Below are 12,678 nucleotides of genomic sequence, written 5' to 3' on the forward strand. Positions count from 1 at the left end.
TTATCTCTACCTTTTAGCCTTTTTTGATTCCTTCACCCCACCCCACCCCCACTAGGGCTATCTGTACCTTGCTTATCCTGTTTTCTAGCCTTAATTAGCACATTCCTTTAGATAATATCACCACCTTCACCCCTCCAGCCTCCGCATTCAAAGGATCATCCTCTGCCATTTCCGCCAACTCTAGCATGACGCCACCACCAAACACATCTTCCCTTCACCCCCCCCGGCGGCATTCCATAGGGATCGTTCCCTCCGGGACACCCTGGTCCACGCCTCCATCACCCCCTACTCCACAACCCCCACCTATGGCACCTCCCCATGCCCACGCAGAAGATGCAACACCTGCCCCTTCACTTCCTCTCTCCTCACCGTCCAAGGGCCCAAACACTCCCTTCAAGTGAAGCAGCATTTCACTTGCATTTCCCCTAACTTAGTCTACTGCATTCGTTGCTCCCAATGCGGTCTCCTCTACAATGGAAAGACCAAACGCAAACTGCGCGACCGCTTTGCAGAACACCTGCGGTCTGTCCGCAAGAAAGACCCAAACCTCCCTGTCGCTTGCCATTTTAACACTCCACCCTGCTCTCTTGCCCACATGTCTGTCCTTGGCTTGCTGCATTGTTCCAGTGAAGCCCAACGCAAACTGGAGGAACAGCACCTCATCTTCCGACTAGGCACTTTACAGCCTTCCGGGTTGAATATTGAATTCAACAACTTTAGATCTTAAACTCCCCCTCCCCCCATCCCCACCCCGTTTCTCCCCCCCCTTTTTTTTCCAATAATTTATATAGATTCTTCTTTCCCCACCTATTTCCATTATTTTTAAATGTATTTCCATCCATTGTTTTATCTCTACCTTTTAGCCTTTTTTGATTCCTTCACCCCACCCCACCCCCACTAGGGCTATCTGTACCTTGCTTATCCTGTTTTCTAGCCTTAATTAGCACATTCCTTTAGATAATATCACCACCTTCACCCCTCCAGCCTCCGCATTCAAAGGATCATCCTCTGCCATTTCCGCCAACTCTAGCATGACGCCACCACCAAACACATCTTCCCTTCACCCCCCCCGGCGGCATTCCATAGGGATCGTTCCCTCCGGGACACCCTGGTCCACGCCTCCATCACCCCCTACTCCACAACCCCCACCTATGGCACCTCCCCATGCCCACGCAGAAGATGCAACACCTGCCCCTTCACTTCCTCTCTCCTCACCGTCCAAGGGCCCAAACACTCCCTTCAAGTGAAGCAGCATTTCACTTGCATTTCCCCTAACTTAGTCTACTGCATTCGTTGCTCCCAATGCGGTCTCCTCTACAATGGAAAGACCAAACGCAAACTGCGCGACCGCTTTGCAGAACACCTGCGGTCTGTCCGCAAGAAAGACCCAAACCTCCCTGTCGCTTGCCATTTTAACACTCCACCCTGCTCTCTTGCCCACATGTCTGTCCTTGGCTTGCTGCATTGTTCCAGTGAAGCCCAACGCAAACTGGAGGAACAGCACCTCATCTTCCGACTAGGCACTTTACAGCCTTCCGGGCTGAATATTGAATTCAACAACTTTAGATCTTAAACTCCCTACCCCCATCCCCACCCCGTTTCTTCCCCCTCCCTTTTGTTTTTTTCAATAATTTATATAGATTTTTCTTTTCCCACCTATTTCCATTATTTTTAAATCTACAACTAATACCTTATCAGTCTTTCCACCCCATCCCCACTAGAGCTGTACCTTGAGTGTCCTGCCATCCATTCTTAATTAGCGCTTTTCTTAGATAATATCACCACCTTCAACACCTCTTTGATCCTTTTGTCTGTGGCATCTTTTGATTATCTGCTCCTATCACTGCTTGCTTGTCCCTACAACCACCCCACCCTCAACTTCTCTCCCCCCGCCCCCCACCTTAAACCAGCTTATTTTTCACCTCTCTCCTAACTACACTCAGTTCTGTTGAAGGGTCATGTGGACTCGAAACGTCGACTCTTTTCTTCTCCGCCGATGCTGCCAGACCTGCTGAGTTTTTCCAGGTAATTCTGTTTTTGTTTTGGATTTACAGCATCCGCAGTAGTTTTTTGTTTTTATCACCACCTTCAACACCTCTTTGTCCTTTTGTCTGTGACATATTTTGGTTATCTCCACCTATCACTGGCCCTCTATCCAGTTCTCCTTGTCCCAGCCCCCCTTAAACCAGCTTATATTTCACCCCTTTTCTATTTTTCCTTAGTTCTGTTGAAGAGTCATTCGGACTCGAAACTTTAACTGTGTTCCTCTCCGCAGATGCTGCCAGACCTGCTGAGTTTTTCCAGGTATTTTTGTTATTGTTTGCAATGTGAGGCTCTGGCACTAGGTGGTGGCATGAGCTCAGTACCAAGAGAACAACTTCTCAATGCAATTAACACAAGACAAACAGTGGATGCTAATGTCAAGTTGCAAAGGTTCAAACAAAGTCTCTGGTTTTTAATGCTACATAATACATGATGTTGAAACATAATAGATACTGACTCAGATTTAATGTGCACTGATTGTCTTATCATCTGTTTGGCTGAGTCAGTGTTCTGGCTATTATCCCCTGCATCCAATTTAAACTGACATTTCGGTGCTGCATTAAAGGAGTTCCCTATTATTAGAGGTGCCATCCCTCTGGATGGTGATTAACCTTGCTAGTAAAGACCTGTTTGCTTTATAATATGAAAAATGCATTCGCACATATTGAATAAGGTCAGGTGAAAGTGTCCTGGCCAACATCCCTCCCCACTCAAAACCACCCAGAACATTTTAAAGCATCAACTATCTCACCATTGTTTGTGGGAGCTTGTTGTGCACAAATTAGCTGGCAGCCTTCCCCACATTGCAACAGTGACTGGGTTTCAAAAGTACTTCATTGGCTGTGGAGTGTTTTGCAAGGCCCTGAAGACATGATAAGATATTATATAAATGCAAGTTTTTTCTTAATATTTTACATAATAGTCAATCCCATGATATTGCAAATGGCTAGTTAAGACCAAGTGATATTTCCAACAGGAATGGGGTTAGGGCTGGGGGTAAATCAAGTAGGAACATAGGCTTAATTCAGTCCTTAATTTAAAGTCAAACAATCTCTGAGTTTTTATATTTCCATTGTAAATTCTGACATTCACATTTATAATGCTAACTGCCTATGTAAACATGTCACGTTGTAATTATACCCATCTACCAGTGGTGGTGATGCAATGCCTCCATTGGAGAGAAGGGGTACAATTATAGCCTGACATGTTTTACAAAGAGTTAGAGAAATAACCGCACAGAAACGCCATTCTCTCTCCATTCTTCATCTCACCCTATCAGTATAAACTTCTAAATAAAAACAGAAAATGTGAGAAAAACTCAGCAGGTCTAGCAGTATCTGTGGAGAGAGAAACAGAGTTAACCTTTCGAGTTCAATGTGACTCTTCTTCAGAAATAAGTTTCTTCTACATTCTCTCTACACCTCCTCCATCAAACCACTTCATCATTTTAAAGACCTCTATCAAGTCTCCCCTCAGCCTTCTCTTTCCTGGAGCAAAGAATCTCAGCCTGCTCAATCTTTCCTGATAGTTATAACCCCTGACTTCTGGTGTAATTCTTGTAAATTTTTTTTCCACCTTCCCTAGTGTTTCTATATGTTTTTTATAATGTGCTTCCATGAAAAGAGGAATAGGATTATAATGGAAAAGAGTTAATCAGCAGTGGATGCAGGTTTTTAATGTGTTCATGGCCGATCTCTGTGGCATGATCAGAGAAAACAGTTGCTCTCTTTCCTGTCTCTATTACTGTTTCTCTCTCTGTCTCTGTTTTTTTGTTCCTTCTCTCTCTCTCTCTCTCTCTTTCAGTTCATTTTTCCTAACTTTGGAGTAGGAGTAGGTAGGTAGTATGGAGATGGGTGTCACAGTGTTATAACTGCAGCCTGAATTTTGGGGTGAGGGATGCAGTAACAACATAGCACCCAGAGCCTTCCATCCTACTCCTGACCCTATTGCTCATCAACCCGTCAGCCCTTCACTTCCATGTGTCTCCTGGTTCTTCCTACATTACAACAGTGACAGAGAATAGTCCACTGGCCATGAATCACTTTGAGACATCCCAAGGCTGTGAAAGATGCTGTAAAGTTGTGAATTCTGTATCACTGCCTGGTGAGGTCCTGCTGATCACACAGACAACATTCAGATAATCTGCAGTGGCTCATACTGGGGTTCCATGACAATAAGGACTGAGTGGTTCAAGAAGGCAGCGCTCCAACACCTTCTGAAGGGCAATTAGGGGTGGGCAAAAAATGCCAGCCTTACCATCAACATGCAGATCCCAAGGATAAGTGTAAAGGCTGGACAAGAGTGAAATAAAGAGTATTTTAAGACTGTGTTTTTTTGCTGTGCATTGCCCCAGGATATTATGATACACCCAGTTGGCAAAGTTGTAGTTGTGAGGAGCCCAGTGACAAGAGCCATTAATTTAGAGCTAATCATAAGTGTTACTACACCTCAGTGTTATTCCAATGCTCTTGGAGTCAGACTTCCAGCTTTCACCTTCTACCCTCTGTAGCCTTGAGCTCATCCAAAATCCCGCTATCCTCGTCTTAACTTGCTCCAAATCCAGTTCACTAATCTCCCCTGTGCTCGCTAACTTATATTGTTTCCTAGTCCAGCAATGTCTCGATTTTAAAATCTTCATCCTTGAATCTTGCTGAAAAGAGAGACATGTTGCTGAAACTTTCTGCCTTGCACTCATCAGGACAAACACAAGAATGCCAAATTTCAAATGATCACAATAATTTATACTACATGAGAAAAGGGTGCTGATTGGTTAGCAAGTCGACTTTGATTGGCCGAGGCATTGCAATGTAGGAAGCAATGGGGAATGGGAGACTTCCAAACTCCCTGGTAATTCAAAAAAGGCACAAGGCTTGAACATATTCCTTTTTTGTTTTGCAGAGGACAGGGACCCTGTGTGTCTGTGTTCATCCTTGCTTTCAAATCTCTCAATGGCCTTGCCCCTCTCTATCTCTGTAATATACCCCAGGCCTAGAACACTTCAAAAACACTGTCATCTTCCAATTCTGGTCCATCTTGTTCTTCTCAAATTTTCATGCCATGCCTTCAGCTGCCTGGGCCCTAAATTCAGAATTCCTGCCCTAAACCTCTCTGTCTCTCTATTGCCTTCTCCTCTTTGTTGCTCCTTAAAAAACCTCCCTCTTTGACAAGCTTTTGGTCCCACTATCTCTTTAAGGGGCTTAGTTTCAAATGTTGTTTGATAATGCTCCTGTGAAACACCTTGGGGAATTTTTACTATGTTAAATGTGCTCTATAAATGCAAGTTATTATTATTAGTTAGGTGTAGAGGGATCCTTCTCCATTAAGAGAATTTCTCACAAGATTATAATTGAAATAAAAGACAGTGAAATACAAACAAGTTGCCTGTTGTAGACACTCTGCCCAGACTATGAGGGATGTGGAGATATTAAGTTTTTAAAAATTTGTGTGGAACAAAGTCTTTTTCCAGACCAGGTAACATGCTGACAGGTTACTCTGTGGTGCCAAAGAAGAACTTAACGGGTTTCAGGAATTGCTAATTGATTCCCAGGATAATGGAGGTTTAGTTTTCCGTGAACTGGAGTGTGAGACTGATACTTTTTCAATTTTAGTTTGAGAATAAAACAGCAGCACAATTGCTGGAATTCTGAAAGGGGAGATGGCAAATGAGGAACATTTGGAGCTACATTGCAATGCCTCGGCCAATCGGAGTCAACTTGCCAACCAATCAGCACTCTTTTCTCCTGTAGTATAAATTATTGTGATCATTTGAAATTTAGCATTCTTGTGTTTGCCCTGATGAGTGCAAGGTGGAAAGTTTCCGCAACACATCTCCCTTTTCAGCAATATTCAAGGCTGAAAATTTTAAAATCGAGACATTGCTGGACTGGGAAACAATGTAAGTCAGTGAGCACAGGGGAGATGAGTGAACTGGGTTTGGAGCAAGTTAAGTTTGGAGCAACATCGGACAAGGGATATTACAGGAGGATGATCTGCTGTTCACTCATCTCTCACACCCTTGGCCGAGGGTGGGAGTTCCACAGCTGCAATTGGAGATTGGGGCTTGGGGTATGCGGCAACAGGGGACCTCACTGCAGGTTTACAGAAAAGAAATGGGGGCCGAACCTCCATGGGAATCTCTTCATTTCTAGTTGTAACATTGGTGAATATTTAACAGAAGGACTCAAGTTAATACAATAACTTTATTTACCACCTTAAACACAAAACAATTCCCAATGTGCCTCACAGGACTGTTATCCAATAAGATTATTAGATATCGAGCCACATAAGGTGGTATTAGGGCAGCAATAGCCTAAAGCTTGGTCAGTTTAAAGGAAGATATGGCAGTTGAGAGGTGAAGAGGTTTAGGGAGGGAATGGTGTAGGGGGCAGGATGTCGTTCAGACATATGGGAAAACTGAACCCAGAAGGGCCACTTGAACTCAGTGCTAAGTTCAAACAGACTCATTTTCACTGGAGCAAGGACCATTTCCTGCAGTGTGTGGCTTACAATTTTTAAGGGTAGATGTGACTGTTTGTAAAGGTGGATAAGTTCTGTGAAACTGTCAATCTGTCAAGTTATTCCCTTCTCTGTAAGTTTTGAAGAAAAAAAACAGCCTGCTATGTCTCAGAGTTAAAAAAAATCGGTGCTTGCAATTTCAATATTTGTTTGTTAACATAAGCCTGAGGGCTATCATTTATAGTATTATTACTGCTTGACTACTTCCACAACCTATCATTACCACAATGGTGGGGAGGGTGGATAGTGGGGAGAGTGCTATCATTTCACTGCTTGATTGACAGCTCCAAGTGGTTGTAAAGGGTTTAGAGGTCTATGATGTGGGTCTATGAATACAAATGTTTGCTTTTTTATAAGGGATTAAGTACTTGAAAGGATTTTAATGTATTGATTGGGCTTTTATCAATGGGAGTGTTTTTTAATATACTGAACTCTGTAATATATACTTGGAACTTATTTTACTTAATCACTGCATGGCTCCTGAGGTCTACCCATGGTGGGTACTAGGTGAGTTGGCATGGTAGGTGGAAAGGCAAAGGGTGGTTGGTGGGAGGCATGGGTAAGCATGAGTTGGCACTAAGTTACCACAGGGGCTATAAGGAGCCATGGGGGTTGGTAGAGATACAATGGTTGGCATGGAGAGTATGAGGGGCCATGGGGTTGGTGTGATCTCACCAAGACACTGTACAGCTGCAGTAAGACATCCTTGCTCCTGTACTCAAATCCTCTCGCAATGAAGGCCAACATACCATTTGCCTTCTTAACTGCTTGCCGCACCTGCATGCTTGCTTTCAGTGATTGGTGTACAAGGACACCCAGGTCCCTTTGTACATCAACATTTCCCAACCTATCACTATTTAAATAATACTCTGCCTTTCCATTTTTCCTACCGAAGTGGACAACTTCACACTTATCCAAGTTATGCTGCATCTGCAATGTATTTGCCCACTCACTCAACCTGTCTTAATCGCCTTGAAGCCTCTTAGCACCCTTCTCATCGCTCACATTCCCACCAAGTATGTGGAAAACCTGCTCAGAAAATGTAGCAACTCGCCCAACTATTTGGTCGATTCATGCTGGGCAGAACCAGGCATAGGTAAGATAGGGCGTAAAGGAATATCGCTTTTGAGAACCATACAGGACTTGCATCTCGGTAGCAATGCCGTGTCCATGTGCTCGTTCGACATTGCTAGCTTATTCACCAACATACTGCTCAAGAAAGCCATAGACATTTGCACCTCATCACTATATCACAGCGATCTAGATGTGTTGCCATTGTTTGAATCGGTATTCATTAAACTTATGAACTCAGCAACCTGTGCAGTTGAGTTTAGTGTGTGTCCAGATAGATGGTGTTGCCATGGGACCCCCTCCAGGCCCAGCTCTCACAAACATCTTTGTCAGTTTCTACGAGAAACAGGTTTTTGATGGAATGATACCTAACCTCCTGCCCTTTGCATATTTCCAATATATAGATGATATGTTTGCTATATTTGAACCCACAGCTGCAAGTAAGAATTTCCTTACGCACCTTAATGGCTCCATCCTGTGCTCACCTTTGAAATGGAGCAGTCAAATGACCGTCCCTTCCTTGATGTGCTAGTTGAGAAATCTGCCAGGGGTTCTCTACTATTGTCTACCGCAAGCCTACCTTCACTGGTCAACATACTCATTGGAATTCCTACAGTTCTATGCGCTATAAGATTGGCCTTATCAGCAACCTCGTAAAAAGACCCGAACCATCTGCTCACCGTGCTTGATGCTGAAGTAAGGTGCATCTATTCTATTCACCAAGGCTCCTTCAACAGCACCTTCCAAACCCACAGCCACTACCATCCAGAAGGACAAGGGCAGCAGACACATGGGAACACCACCACCTGGAAGTTTCCCCTCCAAGCCACTCACCAGCCTGACTTGGAAATATATCGCCGTTCCTTCACTGTCGCTGGGCCAAAATCCTGGAACTCTCTTCCTAACAGCACTGTGGGTGTACCTACACCACATGGACTGCAGCTCTTCAAGAGGACAGCTCACCACCAACTTCTCAAGGGCAATTAGGGATGGGCAATAAATGCTGGCCCAGCCAGTGAAGCCCACATCCCGTGAATGAATAAAAAGAACCCTGCGGGATAATGGCATCCCTGATCAGATCTTTGCTCACCGAATAGCACACAAACTCATGAATGGGCCTAAGGATGCCACTTCAGTCCTGAGAAGTGCCCAGTCTACCTCAGAATACCCTGGAAAAATTTGAGGAACAGGTGAAGCTAACCGTTGCACACTGCTACTATGCAGTAGCAACACGGGTGGTATTCTCCATTAACAAGATGTTGCCGTCAAGCCAAAAAGGTGTTTGGCTTTTCACACAAATGAATAAAATGCTATATGAATTCAGTGCCAGTGTGATGCCAGGTATGTACACTGTACGTCCCAATGACTAGCAGATCGGATCAAACAGCGAGTCCCTTTGGCTGTTCACAACAGGCAAAGTACTGACTGTACCCAACCAGCCTGTGCTTGCAAAACCCAAGACTGAGTGTCCAACATTAGATGTGATTCCGTGATTAAACGTGATTAAACAGCCCTGATTGTGCTAAGAATTACATTGACAACCAATTTATGATTATCAGTTGGGCTCATAGTGTGGATCACTTATCCATGCTAGAAGCTACATATATTCACACACAGGACCCTGTACTTTGCAGACAGAAGGAGTGTCTCCATGCATTGCACATTTTTCAATTGAACAAAACCTTGGAGAACAGCCATTCCCTGGTTCATTTCCAAATGGCAATGCCTGGTTTGAATTTAAACTAAAGCCTGACAATTAATTGCTCCCTGGTGCATTCTCCATGACAACTCATCTACAATCACAGTCCACTTGCCAACCAATCAGCACTCTTTTCTCATGCAGTGTAAATTGTTGTTTCCTTTATAATTGGTATTCTTGTGCATTGATGAGCGCATGACGAAAAATTTTGACAGCTTTTTTCAGCAATATAGTGCCATTCACAGCCACTGGTTGTCTCAAAGTCCTCCACAGTCAACAAAGTACTTTTTTGAAGTGTAGTCACTGTTGTAATGTAGGAAATATGGCAGCCAATTTACAAACAGCAAACTCCACAAACAACAATTTGAATGTCATCAGATAATCTGTTTTTGTGATTTTGACCGAGGGATAAATATTGGCCCGGACACCAGGGATAGTTCCCTTGGTCGCCTTTGAATTAGTGCTATGGGGTCTTTACCTGGAGGGCAGACAGGGCCTCAGTTTAAAGTCTTATTGAAAAGACAGCACTTCAAACAGTGCAACACTCCTCAGTACTGCACTGGGAGTGTGAATCTTTGTTTTTGTGCTCAAGACCTGGAGAGAGGACATGAACCTGCAACCTTATGACTCAGACAAGAGGGTGCTACCAACTGAGCCATGTCTGATACCTAAGCAGTATTGCACCGAGCTGGAATTGTGTGAAATGTTGGTACACTAATGAGCACGGCTGTGTTTTTGTGCAATATTGGTATAGTGGTGGACACAGCTGGAATTGAATGTGATACTGGTAGTGGTGAGCACAGCTGGAATTGTGTGTGATTCTGGTAGTGGTGAGCACAGCTGGAATTGTATGTGATGCTGGTAGTGGTGAGCACAGCTGGAATTGTGTGTGATTCTGGTAGTGGTGAGCACAGCTGGAGTTGTGTGTGATGCTGGTAGTGGTGAGCACAGCTGGAATTGTATGTGATGCTGGTAGTGGTGAGCACAGCTGGAATTGTAGGTGATGCTGGTAGTGGTGAGCACAGCTGGAATTGTACGTGATGCTGGTAGTGGTGAGCACAGTTGGAATTGTATGTGATGCTGGTAGTGGTGAGCACAGCTGGAATTGTGTGTGATTCTGGTAGTGGTGAGCACAGCTGGAATTGTGTGTGATTCTGGTAGTGGTGAGCACAGCTGGAATTGTATGTGATTCTGGTAGTGGTGAGCACAGCTGGAATTGTATGTGATGCTGGTAGTGGTGAGCACAGCTGGAATTGTATGTGATGCTGGTAGTGGTGAGCACAACTGGAATTGTGAGTGATTCTGGTAGTGGTGAGCACAGCTGGAGTTGTGTGTGATGTCGGTACAGTAGTGAGCACAGCTGGAATTGTGTGTGATGCTGGCACAGTGGTGAGCACAGCTGGAATTGTGTGTGATACTAGCACAGTGGTGAGCACAGCTGGAATTGTGTGTGATGTCGGTACAGTAGTGAGCACAGCTGGAATTGTATGTGATGCTGGTAGTGGTGAGCACAGCTGGAATTGTATGTGATGCTGGTAGTGGTGAGCACAGCTGGAATTGTATGTGATGCTGGTAGTGGTGAGCACAGCTGGAATTGTATGTGATGCTGGTAGTGGTGAGCACAGCTGGAATTGTGTGTGATGTCAGTACAGTAGTGAGCACAGCTGGAATTGTGTGTGATGCTGGCACAGTGGTGATCACAGCTGGAATTGTGTGTGATGTCAGTACAGTAGTGAGCACAGCTGGAATTGTGTGCGATGTCGGTACAGTAGTGAGCACAGCTGGAATTGTGTGTGATGCTGGTAGTGGTGAGCACAGCTGGAATTGTATGTGATGCTGGTAGTGGTGAGCACAGCTGGAATTGTATGTGATGCTGGTAGTGGTGAGCACAGCTGGAATTGTTTGTGATGTCGGTACAGTAGTGAGCACAGCTGGAATTGTGTGTGATGCTGGCACAGTGGTGAGCACAGCTGGAATTGTGTGTGATGTCGGTACAGTAGTGAGCACAGCTGGAATTGTGTGTGATGTCAGTACAGTAGTGAGCACAGCTGGAATTGTGTGTGATGCTGGTAGTGGTGAGCACAGCTGGAATTGTATGTGATGCTGGTAGTGGTGAGCACAGCTGGAATTGTATGTGATGCTGGTAGTGGTGAGCACAGCTGGAATTGTATGTGATGCTGGTAGTGGTGAGCACAGCTGTAATAGTGTGTGATACTAGTACAGTGGTGAGCACAGTTGGAATTGTGTGTGATGTCGGTACAGTAGTGAGCACAGCTGGAATTGTGTGTGATGCTGGCACAGTGGTGAGCACATCTGGAATTGTGTATGATGTCGGTACAGTAGTGAGCACAGCTGGAATTGTGTGTGATGTCGGTACAGTAGCGAGCACAGCTGGAATTGTGTGTGATGTTGGTACAGTAGTGAGCACAGCTGGAATTGTGTGTGATGTCAGTACTGTAGTGAGCACAGCTAGAACTGTGTGTGATGTCGGTACAGTAGTGAGCACAGCTGGAATTGTGTGTGATGCTGGCACAGTGGTGAGCACAGCTGGAATTGTGTGTGATACTAGCACAGTGGTGAGCAGAGCTGGAATTGTGTGTGATGTCGGTACAGTAGTGAGCACAGCTGGAATTGTGTGTGATGTTGGTACAGTAGTGAGCACAGCTGGAATTGTGTGTGATGTCCGTACAGTAGTGAGCACAGCTGGAATTGTGTGCGATGCTGGCACAGTGGTGAGCACAGCTGGAATTGTGTGTGATGTTGGTACAGTAGTGAGCACAGCTGGAATTGTGTGTGATGCTGGCACAGTGGTGAGCACAGCTGGAATTGTGTGTGATACTAGCACAGTGGTGAGCACAGCTGGAATTGTGTGTGATACTAGCACAGTGGTGAGCACAGCTGGAATTGTGTGTGATACTAGCACAGTGGTGAGCACAGCTGGAATTGTGTGTGATGTCGGTACAGTAGTGAGCACAGCTGGAATTGTGTGTGATACTAGCACAGTGGTGAGCAGAGCTGCGTCCCATGCTGTGATTCAAGTTTAATTCCCAATAAGAACATTAAGTGGCAGGGGAGCTCTGTGGAGCACTCTTGCCTCTAGATGTGCTCATTCCTACTCCAGGGCTTGAGACATGGGCCGGAATTTCCTGGCCACGCGTGGCACGACCCGCGTAGGTGACGCGGTGACCCAGCCAAAAGTTCGCTGACTCTCGGTGGGACTGGACGATCCCAGCAGCAGGCGGCGCCGGAGAATCCGCCCATGATCTGACACGTGAAAGCCAAACACCTTTTGCCTGCTTAGCTTTAGGTAAACGACCACATGGTTTTATATGAAGAGGAGCAAGGGAGGC

The sequence above is a fragment of the Cetorhinus maximus genome, chromosome 14 (genome assembly GCF_964194155.1).
Source record: "Cetorhinus maximus chromosome 14, sCetMax3.hap1.1, whole genome shotgun sequence".
Taxonomy (NCBI): Eukaryota; Metazoa; Chordata; class Chondrichthyes; order Lamniformes; family Cetorhinidae; genus Cetorhinus; species Cetorhinus maximus.